We start from the raw sequence: 24,940 nt of genomic DNA, 5'->3' as shown, positions 1-24,940 counted from the left end.
TTGTAAGGTATTATCTGTACAAAGAAAGAAGAGAAAGGATAAGTTGGGGAAGTTATTTCTGATTCCCGTGCTAGAATCACATACCCTAGAATAAGCCCCTATTGTGTCAACTATCCTATGATTCAAACCTCTCCAGGACCCTTCAAAGGCTCAGTGTTTGTTTTTTCTAAAAAAAAAAAAAATCAGGGTCACATTTCCACCCTACTCTCAAATGCTCTTCTGGAGGTCACTCTTCCTCCAGGTCAAGCCCCTAAGTACCTTATTTTGAAGGCAAGCATCAATTTAAAGTATCTAGTTGGGACTCCTGACCTGAGGCGGCGCCCATCTCATCTTAATTCCAGGTCAGAACAGCTGCCGGCTCGCGACCCTGGGACCTCCATCTTTCCCTGCAGGACCCCAGGTGTCCCCCGTGATGCCTGAAGAGAAGCAGTTTTGAGCGTCTGCCCTGCCCTCTTCACTCCTGACCTGAGGCGGCGCCCATCTCATCTTAATTCCAGGTCAGAACAGCTGCCGGCTCGCGACCCTGGGACCTCCATCTTTCCCTGCAGGACCCCAGGTGTCCCCCGTGATGCCTGAAGAGAAGCAGTTTTGAGCGTCTGCCCTGCCCTCTTCACTCCTGACCTGACTGCGGCGCCCATCTCATCCCAAACCCAGGGTTCTGTAGAGGCGTGGCCTCCTCAAAGTGGGCGTGGCCTCAAAAGTGGGCGTGGCTTGATTTCCAGCGGGCCAACGCTCACGCGGCCGCAGGTTGTTTTCCCACACTAAGGAACCTAGTACCCAAGGAATCTAGTAACCCAACCTACTCAGCAATATGAAGAAACAAAGAAAATCTCCAACACAAGGGGAGAACAACGAAAACAATCTAGACCATTCTGTCAATACAGCTCACCTAAGGGACCTCTCTGACATAGAATTCAGGTACGAAGTCATCAAGATGTTCAATCAACTCAATGAAACAGTCAGACAGACAGCCAGTAACACCACAGAAAAAATCGACAAATTACGAGAAGAAATGAGGGCAGAAATGTCACGATTAAAAGATTCCATAGATGAAATGAGAAATTCAGTTTCTTCTCTTAAAAATAGAATGACCGCAGCTGAAGAGAGAATCAGTGACCTGGAAGATCAGCTGCAACAAGCCAACACGCAACAACAAACACTGGCAAGGGACCTCAAAATGGCTCTACAGAGAATCAGAGTCCTAGCAGATGACTCCAAGAGGAACAATATTAGAATCATGGGACTACCTGAACCTCAGGGAAACAATCCCAATGAAAAAAACACCGTCAAACAAATCATTGCTGAAAACTTCCCAGAGCTGCACAATGCAGCCATTCAGGTTCAAGGAGCCCGAAGGGTGCCAGCTAAAAGAGACCCCAACAAAAACACTCCAAGACATATCATACTTAGAATGATCGATACTGCCGATAGAGACACAATACTGCAAGCAGCAAGAGCAAAGAAGGAAATCACATACAAAGGAGCATCCCTTAGATTCACAGCAGACCTATCAGAGGAAACCCTACAAGCCCGAAGGCAGTGGCGAGATATAGTCAAAAAACTCATGGAAATGAATGCTTCCCCAAGAATACTCTACCCGGCTAAACTCTCCCTCAAAATCGAAGGAACAGTACATTATTTTATAGATAAACAGCAGCTCAGGAACTTCATAGACTCAAAACCAAACCTAAAGCAAGGCCTAAAGGGGCTACTATAAGAAAAGACAAACCCTACAACCACAACACACCCGCACAGAAACATGACACAAAACCCCATAACCATTCTCTCTCTCAATGTCAACGGTCTAAATTCACCAGTTAAGAGACACAGAGTGGCAAAATGGATACAGAGACAGAACCCAACATTCTGCTGCCTACAAGAAACTCACCTCAACAGCCAGAGCAAACACAGACTCAAAGTCAAAGGATGGAATACAATCCTGCAAGCAAACAACTCCCTCAAAAAAGCTGGGGTGGCCATACTAGTATCTGACAACATTAATTTCACCTTGAAAAAGATTAGAAGGGACAGTGAAGGCTATTTTCTCTTCATCAAGGGATACGTACAACAGGAAGAAATCACACTCTTAAATGTATACGCACCTAATGAGGGAACAGCTAAATATTTAAAACAACTGCTAACAGATTTTAAGGAGGACATCACTACCAACACAATAGTACTTGGAGACTTCAACATCGCCTTATCACCTCTGGATAGATCAACACGAACAAAACCCAGCAAGGAATTATTGGCTTTGAAAGAAGTAATAGAAGAGAAAGGGCTTATGGACTTATACAGGGCTTTACACCCCAAAAAGAAAGAATACACATTCTTCTCCAGTGCGCACGGAACATTTTCCAAAATAGACCATGTGCTAGGACACAAAACATACCTCAACAGAATCAAGAAGATAGAAATAGTATCAGCCATCTTTTCAGACCATGATGAACTGAGGATAGAAGTGAATCACACACAGACACGGAGAACCAAATCAAACACCTGGAAATTAAACAACTCGATGCTGAACAATGAGTGGGTCAGGAACGAAGTCAAGGATGAAATCAAAAGATACCTGGAAACAAATGAGAATGAAGACACAAACTACCAGAACTTATGGGATGCAGCGAAAGCTGTATTAAGGGGAAAATTTATAGCTCTGCAAGCCTATCTTAAGTCGATAGAAACGATGCACATAAACAATTTGACCTCACAGCTCAAGACCTTAGAAAAGGATCAACAGAAAGAGCCTAAATCAGGCAGAAGGAAAGAGATCATAAAACTTAGAGCAGAAATCAACGACATGGAAAACAAAGAAACAATCCGAAAGATCAATGAAACCAAGAGCTGGTTCTTCGAGAAAATAAATAAGATAGATAAACCACTAGCAACACTCACAAAGAAACAGAGAGAGAGAACCCTAATAAATCGAATCAGAAATAAGAATGGGGATATCACAACAGAAACTAAAGAAATTCAAGAGATCATCAGAGACTACTTTGAAAGTCTCTATGCCACGAAACACGAGAACCTAGAAGAAATGGATAAATTCCTGGATCTCTACCATCTCCCAAAGCTGAATCAAGAAGATATAGAGTACCTGAATAGACCCATTCACATCAAGGAAATTGAAACTGCAAACAAAAGTCTTCCCAAAAACAAAAGCCCAGGCCCAGACGGATTTACTAGCGAATTTTTCCAAACATTTAAAGAGGACCTATTGCCAATTCTTCTCAAGCTTTTCCAGGAAATTGAAAAAACAGAAACTCTCCCAAACAGCTTCTATGAAGCCCATATCTCTCTAATACCAAAAGGAAACAAAGACACCACAAGAAAAGAAAACTACAGGCCAATATCCCTGATGAACACGGATGCGAAGATTCTCAACAAAATACTAGCCAATAGAATACAACAACTCATCAAAAAGATCATACATCATGACCAAGTGGGATTCATCCCAGGGATGCAAGGATGGTTCAACATTCGGAAATCAATCAACATAATCCATCATATCAACAAAAGAAAAGATAAAAATCATATGATCATATCAATAGACGCAGAGAAAGCTTTTGACAAGATCCAGCACCCATTCATGATGAAAACCCTTGCCAAAATGGGGATAGAGGGGACTTTCCTCAATATAGTTAAAGCCATCTACCACAAACCTACAGCAAACATCATCCTCAATGGGGAAAAACTGAGACCCTTCCCCCTAAGGTCAGGGACGAGACAAGGATGCCCACTCTCTCCACTACTGTTCAATATAGTACTGGAAGTACTTGCAATAGCGATTAGGCAAGAAAAAGATATTAAGGGCATCCAGATAGGGAAAGAAGAAATTAAGCTCTCACTATTCGCAGATGACATGATACTATACTTAGAGAACCCTAAAACCTCTACCAAGAAACTCCTAGAAACAATAGGCTTGTATAGTAAAGTGGCAGGCTATAAAATCAATACCCAAAAATCCATGGCATTCCTATACGCAAATAGTGAAAGAGAAGCAAGTGACATCAAGAAAACAATCCCATTCACAATTGTGCCCCAGAAAATCAAGTATCTAGGAATCAGCTTAACTAAGGAAGTAAAGGACCTGCACAAGGAAAACTACAAAACGCTACTTCAGGAAATAAAAGAGGACACGAGGAAATGGAAAAATATCCCCTGTTCATGGATGGGGAGAATCAACATCATCAAAATGGCAATACTTCCCAAAGCACTGTACAAATTCAATGCAATCCCTATAAGGATACCCATGACATTCTTCAAAGAAATGGAGCAAACACTCCTGAAATTTATATGGAACAATAAGCCCCCACGAATAGCTAAAGCAATTCTTGGGAAAAAGAAAATGGGAGGAATCAACCTCCCTAACTTCAAACTCTACTACAAGGCAGTAATAATTAAAACAGCATGGTACTGGAACAAAAGCAGAGCTGCAGACCAATGGAACAGAGTTGAATATACTGACATTTCCTCCCAAACATATAATCATCTAATTTTTGATAAGGGGGCAAGAAAAGTGAAATGGAGCAGGGAAAGCCTCTTCAACAAACTGTGCTGGCAAAATTGGACGGCTACATGCAAAAAAAGTGGGCTCAGATCTCTGCCTAACACCATGCACAAAAGTAAGATCAAAATGGATTTATGACCTCAACATCAGACCAGAATCCATAATGTTTATTGAAGACAAAGTCGGCAAAACTCTCCATGATATTGAAGCTAATGGTATCTTCAAAGATGTCACGCCACTGGCCGAGCAAGTGAAAACAGAGATAGACAAATGGGACTATCTTAAACTAAGAAGCTTCTGCACCTCCAAAGAAACAGCGACCAAAATACAAAGACAGCCTACAGAATGGGAAAGGATATTCACCAAGTACACATCCGACAAGGGGTTGATATCAAGGATATACAAGGTACTGGTTAAACTCCACAAGAAGAAATCACCCAACCCCATCAAAAAATGGGGTGAGGAAATGAACAGAAACTTTCGCAAAGAAGAAATTCGAATGGCAAAAAGGCACATGAGAAAATGCTCTACATCACCAATCATCAGAGAGATGCAGATCAAAACCACAATGAGATATCATTTCACACCACAGAGACTGGCCCACATCCACAAGAACAAAAGCAACCGGTGCTGGCGCGGATGTGGCGAGAAAGGGACCCTCCTTCACTGCTGGTGGGAATGCCGGCTGGTCCAACCCTTTTGAAAAACAGTATGGACGACTCTCAAAAAATTAGAATTCGATCTGCCATTTGACCCAGCTATAGCACTCCTGGGAATATATCCCAGAGAGGCAAAAAGGTATAGTCGAAGTGACATCTGCAATTGTTCATTGCAGCACTCTTTACAATAGCCAGAATCTGGAAAAAACCTGAGTGCCCAAGAACAGATGACTGGTTAAAGAAGCTTTGGTACATTTACACAATGGAGTACTATGTAGCTGTTAGAAAAGATGAAGTTATGAAATTTACATACAAGTGGTACTACATGGAAAGTATCATGTTAAGCGAAATGAGTCAGAAAGAGCGGGATAGACACAGAAAGATTGCATTCATCTGGGGAACATAAAGCAACAAAAAGGGAGAGTGACACACAGGAATGACTGAGATTAGTACCAGGAATTTTGCTCCATGAATGGAAGGCCAGCCACAGGCTCTAGGTGAAAAGGAAGCTCAGATAGAGAAGAGAGTACCAAATGAAGGTTGTTGTGAGGGCCCTCCCAGGGTGGGAGAAGCGTGCTAAAAGTAGTCGATAGACCAAACATGATTGCCACTCAAAGCCTCTCTTGCAAAACACAGTACCCAAAAGAAGAGAGAGAGAACAAGGGGGAATACCCTGCCACAGAGGCAGGATGGGACGGGGGAGGGGGATGAGGGTGGGGGGGATGCTGGGACCCATGGGGATGGATGACGGGCACTGGTGGAGGTATGGGGACTTGATCATTGTATAACTGAAACCCAAGCACAAAATTTGTAAGCCTATAACTGTACCTCATGGTTTTTCACTAATAAAAAAAAGAAAAATAAATAAATAAAGTATCTAGTTGGTTTTTCATTAAATTATGTACCCTTTTTTCCTAGGTAGAGACTATCAGAACCTTGAGATTTTTGTCTCAATATAGTTTGTAAATTTCTCATAGCATACAATTATTTGAGTTCCAGATACTTGTGGTGCTGGAATTATGAGCATGAGGAATCATTACTAAGAGTACTGTAAACCACAGAATCTCAAATGAAAAGTTTTAATTAAAATATTCAAAAAATAAAATATAATGATCAATTTGTGTATCACTGTATCACTGTCATCCCATTGTTCGTTGATTTACTCGAGCAGGCGCCAGTAACTTCTCTATTCGTCCCAGCCCTGAGATTTTAGCAGCCTCTCCTTACTCGTCTTTCCCAATGATTGGAGGCTCTTTCAGGGTCGGGAGAATGAAACCTGTTATAGTTACTGGTTTTGGCATATGGAATACGCCACCGGGAGCTTGCAGGTGGGATACTCTCAGTAGCTTGCTGGGCTCTCCGAGATAGATAGATGTAGATATAGATATAGATATATTTCTTCATGATTTGTTGCCTACTGTCTGCACTCCATCAAACATGGTGTGGTAAATTATGGAAAATGGGTAGGAAGTGTCTTATGATGTGTCTGGAAAGCGGTCTAGAGCATGGCGGCGATTGGGTAGTGGAGGACAGCTGCTGGGGCTAGGTCCCTTGGGGCAGGAAGGGCTCTCGCTCTCCCCCTTCTGGGACACCCCAGTGGAAACAGCTTGGTGGTGTTTGTATATTAAAATAGATTTGTGTATATTAAAAATAAATTCGCTCTCAATGGAGTGACCATCTCTGAATGCAACAGCTATGTGTACCTAGGTCAAGAAGTCAACATGACAAATGACCTGGCACCCGAGCTGCACAGGAGGAAGGGAGCGGCTTGGAACGCCTTCAAGAACGTCGAAGAAATTGCTAAGAGGACGAAGAACCTCCGGCTCCGGGCACATCTCTTTGATTCCACTGTTCTTCCTGCATTAACATATGCCTCAGAGACCTGGGCCCTACGTAAACAGGATGAGAACGCTATTCGGGTCTCCCAAAGAGGAATTGAAAGAGTTATGCTTGGAATATCATGTTTCACTCAAATGAGAGAAAGAATCCGGAATTCCGACATCCATCGACGATCAAGAATCAGGGACGCTGTCTCGTTTGCCAAGGTGTCAAAAATCAGATGGGCTGGTCAGGTAATGAGATTTAAAGATGACCGCTGGACTAGAGCTGTTACCGACCGGATCCCACGAGACGTCAAAAGACCGCGAGGCCGCCCACCTGCCAGATGGTCAGACTTCTTCATCAAGATCATGAACGATTGGTTTGAGGCTCTTCATGTTCCCAGAGCGAACAGATGCCATTCGGCTACACTAGCACGCAACAGGGACAAATGGAGATGTTACTGGCGCTCGAGCAAATCCACGACTAACGGAAGTGATTTATTTTTAATCACTTAATCACTTAAGTGATTAAGTGATTAAAAATAAATTTAAAAATTCTAGTTTTAACCTATTTATCTGAGTCAACATCATTAATATTCTCTAAAATTGAAATTAGAAACATGATAGCCTTTTAAAGAGATCAGAAGGACATGATCTATAATTTTATAAGGAAATTACAGAATTGCTCTAAAACGTCAGAGGTTCATTTTCCTACTTGATCCTCTGGTCAGAAAACTTCAATAAGCTAAAGAATCCTTTTCCTTGTAGTTTTAGTTGACGGAAATGTAGCATAAAAGGTTATCTTATCATACATCATGACCAAGTAGGATTCATCCCAGGGATGCAAGGATGGTTCAACATTCGGAAATCAATCAACATAATCCATCATATCAACAAAAGAAAAGATAAAAATCATATGATCATATCAATAGATGCAGAAAAAGCATTTGACAAGATCCAGCACCCATTCATGATGAAAACCCTTGCCAAAATGGGGATAGAGGGGACTTTCCTCAATATAGTTAAAGCCATCTACCACAAACCTACAGCAAACATCATCCTCAATGGGGAAAAACTGAGACCCTTCCCCCTAAGGTCAGGGACGAGACAAGGATGCCCACTCTCTCCACTGCTGTTCAATATAGTACTGGAAGTACTTGCAATAGCGATTAGGCAAGAAAAAGATATTAAGGGCATCCAGATAGGGAAAGAAGAAATTAAGCTCTCACTATTCGCAGATGACATGATACTATACTTAGAGAACCCTAAAAACTCTACCAAGAAACTCCTAGAAACAATAGGCTTGTATAGTAAAGTGGCAGGCTATAAAATCAATACCCAAAAATCCATGGCTTTCCTATATGCAAATAATGAAAGAGAAGAAAGTGACATGAAGAAAACAATTCCATTCACAATTGTGCCCCAGAAAATCAAGTACCTAGGAATCGCCTTAACTAAGGAAGTAAAGGATCTGTACAAAGAAAACTACAAAACGCTACTTCGGGAAATAAAAGAGGACACGAGGAAATGGAAAAATATCCCCTGTTCATGGATGGGGAGAATCAACATTGTCAAAATGGCAATACTTCCCAAGGCACTGTACAAATTCAATGCAATCCCTATAAGGATACCCACGACATTCTTCAAAGAAATGGAGCAAACACTCCTGAAATTTATATGGAACAATAAGCCCCCACGAATAGCTAAAGCAATTCTTGGGAAAAAGAAAATGGGAGGAATCAACCTACCTAACTTCAAGCTCTACTACAAAGCAGTAATAATCAAAACAGCATGGTACTGGAACAAAAGCAGAGCTGCAGACCAATGGAATAGAGTTGAATATACTGACATCTCCTCCCAAACATATAATCATCTAATCTTCGATAAGGGGGCAAGAAAAGTGAAATGGAGCAGGGAAAGCCTCTTTAATAAATTGTGCTGGCAAAACTGGACGGCTACATGCAAAAAAGTGGGCTCAGATCTCTGCCTAACGCCATGCACAAAAGTAAGATCGAAATGGATTTATGACCTCAACATCAGACCGGAATCCATAATGTTTATTGAAGACAAAGTTGGCAAAACTCTCCACGATATTGAAGTTAGTGGTATCTTCAAAGACGTCACGCCACTGGCCGAGCAAGTGAAAACAGAGATAGACAAATGGGACTATCTTAAACTAAGAAGCTTCTGCACCTCAAAAGAAACAGTGACCAAAATACAAAGACAGCCTACAGAATGGGAAAGAATATTCACCAAATACACATCCGACAAGGGGTTGATTTCAAGGATATACAAGGTACTGGTTAAACTCCACAAGAAGAAATCACCCAACCCCATCAAAAAATGGGGCGAGGAAATGAACAGAAACTTTCGCAAAGAAGAAATCCGAATGGCAAAAAGGCACATGAGAAAATGCTCTACATCACTAATCATCAGAGAGATGCAGATCAAAACAACAATGAGATATCATTTCACACCACAGAGACTGGCCCACATCCACAAGAACAAAAGCAACAGGTGCTGGCGCGGATGTGGCGAGAAAGGGACCCTCCTTCACTGCTGGTGGGAATGCAGGCTGGTCCAACCCTTTTGGAAAACAGTATGGACGATTCTCAAAAAATTAGAATTCGATCTCCCATTTGACCCAGCTATAGCACTCCTGGGAATATATCCCAGAGAGGCAAAAAGGTATAGTCGAAGTGACATCTGCAATTGTTTGTTCATTGCAGCACTCTTTACAATAGCCAAAATCTGGAAAAAACCTGAGTGCCCGAGAACAGATGACTGGTTAAAGAAGCTTTGGTACATTTACACAATGGAGTACTATGTAGCTGTTAGAAAAGATGAAGTTATGAAATTTACATACAAGTGGTACTACATGGAAAGTATCATGTTAAGCGAAATGAGTCAGAAAGAGCGGGATAGACACAGAAAGATTGCATTCATCTGGGGAACATAAAGCAACAAAACGGGAGACTAACACCCAGGAAGGGCTCAGATTAGTACCAGGAATTTTGCTCCATGACTTGAAGGCCAGCCACATGTGCTAGGTGAGAAGGAAGCTCAGATAGAGAAGAGAGCACCAAATAAAGGGTGTTGTGAAGACCCTCCCAGGGTGGGAGAGACATGCTAAAAGTGGTCTATAGACCAAACATGACTGCCACTCAATGCCTCTCTGGCAAAACACAGTACCCAAAAGAAGAGAGAGAGAACAGGGAGGAATGCCCTGCCACAGCGGCAGGGTGGGACGGGGGGTGGGGAGGATGGGGGGTCGGAGGGATGCTAGGACCTGTGGTGGGGGAGGATGGGCACTGGTGGAGGGATGGGTACTTGATCATTGTATAACTGAAACCCAAGCACAAAAATTTGAGTCTATAAGTGTACTTCATGGTGTTTCACTAATAAAAAAAAAGATAAAAAAAAAAAGGTTATCTTAGACCATACTTTAATTCTCTCCTGTTCAAGATACAGCAAAGTTTCCTAGTCCAATGGCTCTCAGGTCCAATACCTGAGATTTATTTCATAAATCAGTGCTTCCTCCCTGACTCCTGCTTGCTGCAGTATGAGAGACCAGACTCTCACAGACCTGACAATGTAAGTATCATTAGATCAGAACTGGGCCTATTTCCTAAAGAACTAAATTTTGTCAATTCTCACTGAGTCATATTTAACAACAAAAGTTCCTTTGATTCATGATACTCAAGAGAAAACACATCAAAATTCAATCATGGTTTGAATTTAAATGCCATTTTCCCCAAATCAGAAAAATAATAATGTAAATTCCTTGCACAAAGTAATACAGATCTGTTTCTATTTTCATGCTCTCAAATATTTCATAAATTCCTCCCATCTATTTTCTTATCCTTTCTATTACAGATTGAACAGATGCCTATTCAAGTATTAACTAGAAGACTGAGTCACTCAGGATGTGACTATCTCCAAGAACATATCAGAAGAGAGTTGAGTTGCTGAAAACAGGAAACTGGGTTGAAAGAAAAGAGATAGCTGTGGCTGATGAAATGCCACTTTAACCCAATCACCAATGATCATGAGACTGGACTGCTCCAGAGAAGTGCTCCGACCTTGTCCTATGATCCTCTGAAATCACCATGACTGTGATGCTTTGTAATCCACAGAAGCCTCTGCATGAGTCATCAGGGAGGAGTGGGCATTCAGGTTGAGATCCAATTAGTGGTACCACATTCTACAACAGGCTCCCCAACACCCAAACTCCTTTCATATTCCCAAATACCAGTTAACTCATTACAACTGAAAAGGGTTTTCCTTGGAACCAGAACAGACTCCTCTGCAACTGAGAAATATTCCTGCTTATTTTGAGACTCAAAATTCTGATCTGCCAGAGTAAACAAAGTCCATTAGGTTCTGCTTTGACAAACACAGGTAAGATTTTAAAAGGCAGCAATATGAACTAATATTTTTCTTATCTTGTGACATTTACCTCACAATTTAACAATGTTACTAAAAAGTAAAAGCACCTTCAATATAAAAGTCACCATATCCCTTTTTAAAGCTTATTCATGTTTCCAGGGAGTGTCATAGTACAGTGGTGTTTGCCTTGCACACAGCCAATCCAGGGTTGATCCCTGGTATCTCATACAGTCCCTGAGTCCATCAGGAGTGATTCCTGAGTGCAGAGCCAGGAGTTAGCTTGAGCCTCTTTTGCAGACCACAACACCCAACCATTTAAATAAAATCGATTCAAATGCCAGAGAAGTTGCTTCCATGGCTTTTCTGATTGATATTCTCTTACCTTAATTTGCCTTCAAAAACCAAATCCTATATGGAGTAGAAATGTTGAGAAAGGTGTAGTATATACAATTACAAATTCCCAGTGGTTAACAAATTCTCTCAAGATTTGGTTCTGTGTGCATTACACAATTAATGATTAAACAACAACAATAACAAATTAAAACTCTAATGAATCTCAAAAATATTTCATCACCCAAGGGATTAGTATCTGTTAATGGGTTCCATTCTGGCAAGTTCCCCAAGGCATGTAGCACTAGAAGTCCCCTGAGCACTGCTGGGGATGGCCCTGGTGTCCCCTGGCACCTCCAGGGTGACCTCAGTGGTCCCTGGCCCTGTGAGGCCCAAGTGACAACATATTTTCAGGCTCTAGCATGGAACTGACCATCCCCGTTGGCCAAGAACCACTGTGAGTGGCTTCCAGGCCCCTGAGCACTGCTGGAAAGTACAAAAAATAAAATTTAAAAGTCAATAATAAACATTGCACATTGTAAAGTGTTATAGAAAGACCAAGTATTTTGTGACATTGTTTTCAGTGAGTGGTTTATCCAAATCTCTGCTCCAGTTGCCCTCAGACAGCCTGAGATCCTGGCTGCCCAGGGAACCTCTGAATTTTTCTATTTAATAATCCATCTGTTTTCTGTCCTACAAGAATATATGGGTCTCAAGTAATTGTTGCAATAATTACACTTTCCTTTTCATATTGTTCTTCTCCCCCATTTCAATTGTTTTCTGGATTTTCAAATTTTGATCACAGTATTTCAAGGCACTTATTCTGTGTGCAACAGTTCGTATCCTTTTTCTCAAATCAAAACAATACCCCTCTCGGACAGCCCGGCAAGCTACCGAGAGTATCTCACCCGCACGGCAAAGCCTGGCAAGCTACCCGTGGCGTATTCGATATGCCAAACACAGTAACACGTCTCACAATGTTACTGGGCCCACTCGAGCAAATCGATGAACAATGGGAGGACAGTGACAGTGACCCACTTATTATACATTCATTTATGGCCTCTATACTATTCTGTCTTGGATTCCTATTTGAACACTCTCTGTGTGTCTCTGTCTCTCGCTCTCTGTCTCTCTTTCTCTGTGACCTAGATTCACATTCAGATTGTCTCTCTTTGTCGTCTGCTTCTTATTATACAATTTACTCTGATCATTTTTCTATTCATCATTTCTCTCCTCCACTGTGTTTAGCCTACCACTTTATTGATATATTTACATTTTATTCCAATGATTACATAATCATTTTCCATCAGTTTAGAACTCGGTGGAGAACACTGTTAGAATACATGTCCTTGGACTCCTATTAGAGAACATAAGAACATTTACTTAAAATGATTAAAGCTACAAAGAAGAAATCAAACACTAAAAGTCTAAAATACAATGTAAAAATATAACAGATTTGAATTAAGACTAAAGGTACCTTCTAAAATAAATAGGATCTATTGAGTACCAAACAAACATGTAAAATTATACAAGTACAATTATACAAGTACAATGGAGGAAAACTAAGTCTCAATTTATGAGTAAAGGCCCAAGTGGGTTTTCGTTGAGTTGTCCTGTTTGCATGTGAATGGAGCCTAGGTGGCCAGCAAGAAAAACTGCAAGCTTCTCACCTCAGCCTCCTGATTCCTCAGAAAATCCCCTGCAGGGCACCAGCAGTTCTGCCGCCTTTGTCTTTCTGCCATTCTCACACACTGTGGGACAAAACTATGCCTGTGCCTTTGCCAGTCATTCAGCTGGAAGCTGAGCAATATTCTCTGTGCCCTCCATGCCTCTGACTTCAGCTGCATTTTCCCTTTAAGTCTCCACCAGGCTCAGCTCCCGCCAGACATCATGTCCTGTGCTTGGAGAGGGATCTCCCTCTCCCAAGCAGGGAGCTGCAGGGACCCCCTTCCAGTGTTCTCGGCCAACAGGCTGGTGGCTCATGCAAGGGCCTGAGCATGTGTAGCCACTTGAACTCTGCAGTGCCAAAGACCACTAGAACCATCCTGACTGCATTTCAAGGACACATCTGACAGTGATGTGGACAGTGATCCTCCAGGACTATACCCAGTGATGCTCAGGGGACCACATGGTACCAGGGAGAAACCCTGGGTGGCAAGGAATGTGCTTGAACCTCTGCACTAACTCTTCAGCCTCTATAGGTTGTTTTTAAACCATTTCCTCTCTCCTAAGGTCTTCCACCACTGTACTAGCAGGTGGTAATCTCTTTTTAGTATCTGAGGGAGAAAGAGAACCTGGGGGGTATGGAAAACATTAAGAAACAGAACTGCTCCACAGCAAGAAAAATCAAGGTCCTGGCTCTAGTTCTCCTCCTTCCATTTGACTCAACTTAACCTGCAAAAAAGAAAGACATAGCTTCCTCTCAGACATGCTCTTCATGATCCTTGCAGAATCCTCCATATTGCTCTACTTGTTCCTCCTTTGCCATCCAACCCGTGTCTTTCCTTCCCCCAGAATTGCCTCTTTTCTTTGTTTCTACTCATTAAGATAGAATTGACATAATATTAGTTACAGTTGTACAATCCAGTATTGTATACAAAGCAGTATTAACTGTCATTACCAGGTGTGACACTTCCCGGACCCATTTCATTTCTAACTGGAAATCTGACCACCTTCACTCATTTAATGTTGACTCACAGAACATTCAAAGTGAAAAGTTTCAAAATAGTAAATTACTCAGATAGGAATATAATCAATCACTGGGAAACAATGTCAAGAGTACAGATTCATCAATCCTACTCACAGATATATAGTTGAGTAGGTGTGACACGGAATCAAGAGGTCACAATTTTAAAAATTTCAAAAGTATAGAAAAAGAATTAAGCCAGTGCCTTTCACAGTGACATAAATCACAGAAAATAAGAATTTGGTGAGGAAATAGTGCTCTGGTAAGATTATTTTTCACATGCTAAGTTCAGATGCCTGAAGAATACTCTAACAGAAATACTACAAAATTCAAATATGAACTCTAAAGTTTTATCTGAAGGAATTATTACCATTACCAAACTATATTCATCTGCAATGAATGATTAAAAAAAAACCTTGGAAAATTTGTGAATTCCACCTCTAAATTTTAAAAGAAAAACAGCAAAAGGGAAGAGAACCAACAAGAATAATATGAAGCAAAATTTCTCCCACAGTGGGTACACATCCCATGTACAGTCGTGTGAATTTCTTCTTTACTGCCCTGTAAAGTAGTATGGACCCCAATTGATTGAAGGGGGGTTAATTTTAAGTTCAACACTCCTTCTGTTGAAGACCATGCTGAGACCACTCTCCACACACATGAATGTACTGGCAGAGGAACAAAGGCATGCAGGTCCCAGGGCTGAGATCTCCAAGCCTGCTCGGATCGGGCCTGAGGATCCTCCACCCAGATCCTCCATCTTCCAGTAGGCAGGGGTCACACCCACCAGCTGCCCCCCAGCACCGTGTAATCCCATCAACGGCCAAGACCCAGAGACTATAAAACCCAGCTCCCAGAAACGCGTGGCCGACATCTTATTATCTCATTCTTGCTTGGACAACCTGGCAGGCTACTGATGTAGCCTGCCTGCATGGCAGAGTCTGGCAAATTCCTCATGGCGTACCCATTATGCCAAATACCAGTAACAATGATGAGTCTCATTCTCCTAACCCTGAAAGAGCCTTGAATATGGTACTTTTTAAAATCTCAGGGCTAGACAAAGGAGACTTTACTGGTGCCTGCTCGAGGCAATTGACGAACAACAGAATGATCGAGATCGTGACTCCTTCTGTTGTACTTCACCTGTTACTACAAGAAAAAGCTCTATAGAGTAACAAAAACAATATAAAAAGTGATCTGTATGCCTTGTAATAGTTAATACTCACAGGAAAATGCTTTTTGACTCAAGACTTCATTTAAAAATCCATGTAATTTCCAATTCACTATATAGAATAACTTATCAACTATGACCCAATAGACATCTGTTTCTACAATGTTTATCATAGCATGCAAAAATAATAAAAAATGCCCACCTATTCTGATTTATCAGTACTTTTATTTCAACAAGATAAATTTCCATTTGTGTTTCAGCATAACAGCAAAAGGTTTCCTCAAAGGCTTTACTTTCACACTTTATACCTCTCTCCCAATTCCAAAGGAATATAATGAAGAAAGCTCAAACAAAATAAATAAGGTGGATTAATATAACAATATTATAACAGGAAAGGAAGAAAAGATGATATATAACTAGTGAAAAATACTAAGAAGATCTATATACAAAGAGTAGAAAAATATTGAAAGCAGTCCTAAATTCGACTAATCATGAATTTTTTAATTGCATAAGAAATCTACAAACTGAAACATCTAAACATACAGTGCAAAAAGTCACTAACTTTAATCAAAACTTTCTCTTATTCAGCAATTTTCTCAGAGCAGCTTTAACATCTTTGTTCTGAAAGCTGTAAATCAAGGGGTTCATCATGGGAACCACATTGGTATAAAAGACAAAGGAGATTTTTTAACCTGGTCCACCGTCCCTGCAGAAGATAGCTTGAGATACATGAATGAAGCTGACCAAAGAAGAGAGAGAGCAACTATGTGGGAGCTGCAGGTGCTGAGGGCCTTGGCCTGCCCTCTGTGGAGCTCATGCGGAGGATACTGCAGACAGTGGAACCATAAAAGAAGAAGATGGTGAGACTGGGCACAACAATATTGATGCCCACCACAATGACCACAACCAGTTCGTTGATGTAGGTGTTCGTGCAGAAGAGCTGCAGCACAGAGAGATCACAGAAAGTATTGGTTGATGGTGCTGGCATCACAGAAGATCAGTCTCAACATGCATCCAGTGTGGCCAGGAAACCAGAAAAATGTCATCAGGTAGGAGGCAAGCATCAGGCTGGCACACACCTTAGGGGACATGGCGATGCTATACATCAGTGGATTGCAAATGGCCACATAATGGTCGTAGACCATGGACATCAGCACATAAGCACTCAGAAATGGAAAAAAAGTAGAAGTAAAGGTGAGCCATGCACCCTGTGTAGGAGATAATATTCTTCTCTGACACGAAGTTAACCAGCATCTTGGGTGTAAACACGGTAGAATAACAGAGGTCCACAAAAGATAGGCTAAAGAGGAAAAAGTACATGGGTGTCTGGAGATTGGAATTCAGCCCAATAAGAGTCATCAAACCCAAGTTTCGCAACACAGTGACTATATACATTACTAGAAAGATGAAAAACAAGGGACGCTGGAGACCTGGTTGGGCTGTTAATCCTGCCAAGATGAATTTGGTTACCAAAGAGCCATTGGCAGGAGCCATTCTTCTCCAAGGGAAACTGAGAGCATAGGAGGAAGACACATGGTGGACAAATTGGTTTGACCCTAAATATTTCCTCTCACTCACAGGGTGAATGTACTGGGAGTATCTGAGTCTAGTCCAAACTGGACCCCACAAGGAGAATCTTCTGCTCCTGTACCAGGCTGTCTTCACCGGGGTCCCCTCGGACGGGGGAGGGTTGAGTTTCCCTCCCTGTCCCAAGCAGAACCCCGGCAGCTGAAAACCTCCAGAACCCAGCCACAGCCATGCCCAAGGCCACTCTCCACACACTCGGACAAGCCTCACTCATGAAGGAACTGTCAGAGGAACCCAGGTATGCGGGACACATGGCTGAGATCCCCAAGCCTGCTTGGATCAGGATGGGCCTCCTCCACTCAGATTCCCAGTTTTTCCAGTAGCTTAGCAGTCACACCAACAAACTGCCCCTGATGCCATGTAATCTCATCAACGGCCAAGATCCAGAGTATAAAACAAAGCTCCCAGAAGAGAGTGATGCATTTTTTCCTGGAGCACGAAAAATTTTCCTCTTATACTCTAGCCCACTGATGTACCTAAAGCAGCACACATGTGTTTGGTTTTAACATACTTGCTTGTATTCTCTTATATACAGGCTTAAATGGCTCAGAATGAAATCAACAATCTTTATACACCTTCCTCTCACTGTGGTCTCAAGATGCTTGCTGGTTAGATGGGTGTTTAAATATTATCTGTAATGAACTATTATGAACTGTAGCACTGTAGCACTGTCTCCCGTTGTTCATCAATTTGCTCAAGCAGGCACCAGTAACGTCTCCATTGTGAGGCTTGTTGTTACTGTTTTGGCATAGCAAATATGCCACGGCGAGCTTGCCAGGCTCTGCTGTGCAGGCTGGATACTCTCAGTAGCTTGCCGGGCTCTCCGAGAGGGATGGAGGAGTCAAACCCGGGTCAGCCACGTGCAAGGCAAACACCCTATCCTCTGTGCTATTGTGAACTACTTTATGAAAATATAATTATAAAATTATATTATAAAGGCCCTCCCGTTGATCGTCGATTTGCTCGAGCGGGCCCAGTAACGTCTCCATTGGAGACTTTGTTGTTACTGTGTCTGGCATATCAAATACTCTCGGTAGCTTGCCGGGCTCTCCGAGAGGGGCGGAGGAATCGAACTCGGGTCAGCCATGTTGGCCGCTTGTAAGGCAAACGCCCTACCGCTGTGCTATCATTAACTATGAAAATAAAATGTATAAAAATTGCAAAAAAAATTTTAAATAACTGAACACCACAGAAAGGGCAGGAATACAGTGAGATTGCTACCAACTGTAAACATAAAGTCAGAGGAAACCCAAAAGGGTAAAAAACAAGAAACTGCACCCAGACGGTTCTGTCTTTACTCCAAATGGGCCTTCTGCTCACCCCTAAAATTGGAGACAGTAACCCTAGCTACTAGAGGGTGACTGCTGCATAGAGGGAACTGCATTGGTGTTACAGGAAAGCCAGGAAGCTATTTCTAATGCAAAACTGAGTGATGGGATCTAAAAAGGATGACTTCCCAGTGTCACAGAGCAAAAGACCCAGATAGAAGAGTGTTTGTTGGAGCTCTGGGGAGAGAATTGACTGATATAATAAATATTCTTTTTCTCAAACAGAATTTCCCACCAGTTTTACTTGAGTCTACAGACTGAAAACTAGGAAAGAGCAAATGTGATCTGACTTCCATCTCAAACAAAGAGAAAATAAATATCAGTATATTCCAATAGTCACCCACCTGAAGGCAGAACCTCAGTACATATCATAACTGTATCTCATGGTGATTCAATTAAAAAAAAATAAATAGGGTCCTGCGTGCCATTCACCCAAGAAGTAAGACACAGGGAAGCAATTAGAGAAATTCAAGGGCCTGGTCATAAGACCTATCTGAGAACCACCCCTGTGCATTCATAGTTTCCTGGGAAGGTAAGAGGTACTTAATACAAACTGCAACTTCTGAGGGCCTACAGAGAAGACCAGTTTCTATAAGAGCCTGACTCAGATGGGTGAAGTGGGTCCAGGAAATGAGCACAGTTGAGCAGCATAAGGTCATAGAATCACCCCGCCCCTCCCACTGGCCCAATACTGTGCTGAACTATCAAGTCTTTGCCTCAAGTTTCTTCTTGGTGATAAAAAAAATAATAATAATAAGGGGGGTGAGGGGTGGGGGTTGCATTCCTGTAGGCTCTGGAACCCAATACCTCAGGAAGTTGCTGAGTTCAAGAATCCTCAGTCTCACTTGTCCAGTGCTGATGGGATTTGACAATATCCAATGGACTCAGTCTAAATGGCCCTCAGCATCTGGCTAGGGGTAAAGTTGTACTTCAGTACAAAGCCAACTCACTGAGCTTAGGGCAGGTGGCTATTTTGTCTACAATTCAAGGAAAAAAGACATTAAGTTAGTTTGCAATTTTTCCACAAACTAGCCCTAGTAATTTAGAAATAGATGATCTATGTGACAGAAAATTTAAGATAAGACTGTTCTTATCAGAGAAGGAAAATTTTCTCAACTGCAAATTTGTGCTGATGGGATCATCTAGCGAAACAGCTCCCTCTTCTGGGAATCTCTCAGACAATTCGATTTTTTCACATAGGCATGTATTGAACCAATTTTAAAAGTTAGTTTAGAGAATTTCCCAAGTGAAGATGTCTAATAAAATTTTAAAATAAAATCAAGATCCTGGAAATATTCACTGTAGCACTGTCTTCCCGTTGTTCATCAGTTTGCTTGAGCGGGCACCAGTAACGTCTCACAACAAATTGTGAGACTTGTTACTGTTTTTGGCATATCGAATACATCACAGGGAGCTTGCCAGGTGTTTCCATGCAAGCAAGATACTCTCAGAAGCTTGCCGGGCTCTCTGGGAGGGGCGGAGAAATCGAACCCGGGTCAGCAGCGTGCAAGACAAACACCTTCCCCATTGTGCTATCACTCCAGTCCCTGGAAATATATTGATTGGTTTTTCAAATGTACTTGTTTTAAAGTGTGAGTGGAGGTAGGTAAACTGGTTTATAATGTCACCTGAGTTTGGGGGAACAGTATTATAATCCCCTCACAATGGACCCTTTTCACCCTTTACCTCTTACACTCCCTGTCCAATTTCCCTGCGGGCAATCCTAATATTTTCTATACACAGAAGATTTTTATTATTTTTATTTTGAGTAGTTTTATTCCACATATATGAAACTCTGTACACTATTCATCTTTCTCCACCTGATTTGTTTCAAATAGCATAATTCCATCTCAAAATTCATCAGATTGTTGCAAATGGCAAAATTGTATTTTTATGGCTGAAGAGTAACCCATGTATACATATGCAATATATACACACATTGACAAGTAGCTGGGATGTTTCTATATGTATTGTAAACCATACATACACAAACACGCATACACACACACACCTTAGCACCAATATACTTCCGGGGTACCCCCACCAATGCACTCTAGGGGTGCCCCCACATAACTCCTCCAAAAACTCTTCACACACACATTTGAGGATTACACATACAAAGACCAATAATCAAACCTTTATTCACTCTCCATTATCTGAGCATAACTGTTTCCTACCTTAAATTCTACCCTGGTCTGTATGAAAAATGCATTTTCAGGCAGGTGAGATATAAAATGCTTTAACCCCAAATTCCTAAACTCAGCATAAGCACGCTTATTGCTGAATTACCTCTAAGCTTCAATTACGATTATGATAACAGGAGGCTTCCACTGTTGCCCTATAATTTTCTAGTGAAGGAAGCACAGCTGTTTTTTCTATGCCTAAACACTGCTGTATTTCTGTATCATTAAATTTCATTTCATTACAAACACCAAAAAAAATACCTGAAGAAATCCTTCAAAGAAGAGTCTAAGAAAGGACTCAGAGAGTAAAATTTCATAATGGGCAATCAGAATTATACTCTCTTTATCGTGCCATTAGGAGACAGAATGAAAAATAACATACAAATCCCTAAAGTAGGATTTACCATTGATTTCCTTCCCCCACCCCAGACACTGGTGGAAATTCTCCTCTGGGCCATAAAGAGAAGCATCTCTTCCTCTGAGCACCCAGAAGTTTCAAATGAGCTACTGAGAAATGGAGAGACCATCTCCAACACTGGGACTTAGGTTATGTGATTTGCCTAGACATTGTTTTAATAGTTAAACAATTAACATTCAGAATCGCATGACTTTAAAGTGGTTATAAAATTTTGCTTATGTACCCCCAAACGCATAAAAATGCATTTCAATTTATTTTTTGTCTCGCCCAACAACGCTCAGGGGTTACTCCTGGCTCTGCACTCAAGGATCACTCCTAGTGGTGCACAGAGGACTTTACAGGATACCGGGGATCAAACCCAGATTTACTCTGTGCAAGGCAAGCGCCCACCCACTGCACTACCATTCTGGCCCCGCATTTCAACAAAAATTATAACCACCCTTGGATACAAGGATCAAACGGAGCCAACACAGCAAAACCGTCCTGGCAGCTCCAGCCAAGTATCCATCTCCTCCCTGACTTGATTGACAACTTTCTCCTGAGGGATTGTATAATCACCAGGGGGCTAGGACACTCCGCTGTTCTCTCTCTCAGGCTGCGTTCAGTGGTCTCAAGCCGCTCCCCTACCCGGGAGGGCCGATGCCAAGGGCAGATGAAGGAGGAAATGAGGTCCAGACTGGTTGGTGATCATTTGCCGTTTATTCCATTCTCTCCACATGCCTGTTCCAATCTCACTAAACTCCCCATTCCCATCTCCTCCTGTCTCCCTTGCTCATCTCTCTGTGCTCTTACTTGGCTCCTTGGTCTCTCTGTCTCTCACCACTCCCCGCATTGGGAGTAGCCACCACACCCTGTCTGATAGCACAATCAACATATGAAAACCCTTCTTCAACTCCAGGGCAAAAAACCACTTAAGGGTGTTTCGCCTCTCCTTAGTCCAATAACTTAATTAACATCGTAATTAACATCTTAATTCTACTTCTTAATATTAGTTATTTTGTATGGACACAGTAAGAGATACATTAAACTTGTAGGGTGGTTCTCCTGGGGACATCTTGCTATAGACTCAGACTACAGTGCTCAGGCCAGATTAATCTTTCCTAAACCCTAGCAGGGTCTTAATCTAGCTGATACTTTTTAGATCATGACAGAATTTGTCCATGACCATGCTCTTGCTTATAGTTAAGTATTATGGCACTTTGGCCTGGCCCATTTCAATGCCAGGGTAGCTCACAGTTCCACATCAGGACCCTGCTTTTGAGGTGCTAGGAAGTAAGGGCAACTGAGGCTTAAGTTGAGAGAACAGATGCCCAGGAGTGAATATCATTCAGAGCCAATTAACTCCCAAATTACAAAAGTATTAACTGTCTTTCTGTGTCTATACAAAAAGGACATTGCTCTGAATTAACTATGCAAAGGACTTAAGGAGAAGAGAAAAAGCAATATTTACAAGAGTCTGATTAGGAAATAAAGGTGATTGACTAGTTGGGGAAGCGGAGCACAAAGGAAGAGCTTACAAATAAACACAGAGGAATGGGAGCACTGTGTTGGGAGTAAGCCAATAAACCTAAGCTCCCTGTGGCAAGGCAGGAAGGACAAACCAATATTATCCTACAAGGGAAGGCTCACTGTCTCCTGCAGCCCACACAGATGGTCAGAGGGACCATGGGAGAGTGGCCTTAAGCGTCAGTCACTGGCCTCTTTTCATTGCAAGGGGGACACACATGTTCTGGAAAAAGATCCCAAGAGTCAGCAGTTCTCTGTGAGCTCGTCTCCTGCCTCCTAAACACCACTTGTGTCAAATTCAAAACCCAAATCGGTGAGTTTCTGATCCTAGGATTCCATGGGGCTCTAATGCCACAGTTCTCTCGAATTCATTTACATGCTTTGTGTGTTTCCATTTATGGTAAAGGCCTGTATGTAGGGCCATGTTAAAAAACACTGAGGAATGAGACTATCTGACTCTACTCTGAATTTCTCAGTAGAGCTGGCAAATATGAAATGTGGGCAGTGTGAGGTGTGCATTTTTCTATTTGGGTACTCAGCCTGTAGTTTGTTCGGGTAGCCTGTACTCATTAAAAGCACTGTTCAGGTTGATGTTTTATAAGGATGGCAAATCCTATGTATTATTGATAACAAGTTCAGAACCCAAACACCCTAATTCTAGTCTCAGCTCTACCCCTTACACATTGTGGATTAGAACAAACCATCAACACCCCTTTAGCAACAGCTCCACCATCTAACAGGAACCAGGACCTCCTTCCTATGTGCCCCCCAGGTCATCCTGAGGAGCACGCAGACAGACAGAGGGACACACAGAAAACAAAGAAGGACTCATTCTAAGAGCAGCAAGCCCTGCACGGGTCTCTGACTTACACTGGGTCTATTTTATCTGTGTGAGAGGGACTTTCAACAGCCCAGGGGACCCCACCAGCTGCCCCACTCTGAGAAGACAGATGTCTCTGACTTAAGATCTAAACGTTTTCACCCTTAATAAGATCTAATATCTACAGATGCATGTTTTAGGGGCTGGAGCAATATTACAGTGATTAGGGCACTTGCCTTGCACATGGCCGACCCAGGTTCAATCCCCAGCATCTCATATGGCCCTTGAGTACTGCTAGGAATGATCCCTAAGCATGGAGTAACCCCTGAGAGGTAACCCCTAAGAATAGCCAGGTGTGGCCCAAAAACAAAACCCCCAAAATATGTATGTATGTTTTATACAATAAAGTCCTGCATTGAACAAATGATTTCATCTGATACCCAAATTACTGACTGAAGATACAGAAAAAAAAACCATCATTAAAAAGAAAACTCAATTGTGCCACATGTGTGTGGGGGTGGGGAGTGAACTATATGGGGGAAGGTAAGGTAAAGGTAAAGGTAAAGGCCCTCCCATTGATCGTCGATTTGCTCGAGCGGGCCCAGTAACGTCTCCATTGGAGACTTTGTTGTTACTGTGTCTGGCATATCCAATACTCTCGGTAGCTTGCCGGGCTCTCCGAGAGGGGCGGAGGAATCGAACTCTGGTCGACCATGTTGGCCGCTTATAAGGCGAACGCCCTACCACTGTGCTATCGCTCCAGCACAGCAGGTAGGGCGTTTGCCTTGCATGCGGTTGACACAGCCGACCCAAGTTCGATTCCTCCGCCCCTTTCAGAGAGCCCGGCTCTGGCCCCATATGGGGGAAAGTGGGGGTCAATACCAAATCTGTCCCTAATGTAGACATTGGCTGGCATGGCCAATTTCTAGGCATAATGATGACCATGACAGACCAAATTTAGAATCTGTCCACATGTGGTATTTAGCTCTATGATGTCTATTAGGAAAATCTACCTTCATTTCAGTCTTTTACTTTTTTTATTATTTATATCTTTATTTTGGTTTGAGGCACCACAACCCAGTGGTGCTCAGGGTTTACTCCGGTCTCTATGCTCAGGGATCACTCCTGGGGTGCTCAGAAAACTGTATGTGGTGCTGGGGTCTCAAAGCAAGGTCTGCCATGTGCACAAAAATGCTTTAAGTCCAGTACTGCCTCCCTGGCTCTATATACTATATACTACATACTGTCTTTTATTTTTCTATATATGAAGAAATACTAAGGAGATTTTATTCAGGGGGTAGGAGGTGGTTGGTGTTATACTTTTAATTTTAGCATACCAGCAATGATTTTCTCAATGAACTTATAATTTTTGTTTGATGAATTGGTTTTTCAAACTTTATTATTTTTGTTCAAGATTTTTACTATAATTTTATTCATTGGAAGAAACATCCTATTTATGTTTGAGTACATTTTGTGTTACACAATTTTTTTTCTAGCATCAATTTTAAGTATACAAAATATTTAGCACTGTTT

At 42.0% G+C, this 24,940-nt stretch overlaps 1 pseudogene; it reads right to left on the bottom strand.

The window, feature by feature from the left end:
* Positions 1–16,132: 16,132 nt before the first annotated feature.
* Positions 16,133–17,059, bottom strand: LOC130024388 (olfactory receptor 8B3-like; annotated as a pseudogene).
* Between the last annotated feature and the right edge of the window lie 7,881 nt (positions 17,060–24,940).

The sequence above is a fragment of the Sorex fumeus genome, unplaced genomic scaffold, assembly GCF_029834395.1.
Source record: "Sorex fumeus unplaced genomic scaffold, SorFum_2.1 ptg000028l, whole genome shotgun sequence".
NCBI classification, from domain to species: Eukaryota; Metazoa; Chordata; class Mammalia; order Eulipotyphla; family Soricidae; genus Sorex; species Sorex fumeus.
This window is presented reverse-complemented; position numbering and strand designations above follow the sequence as displayed.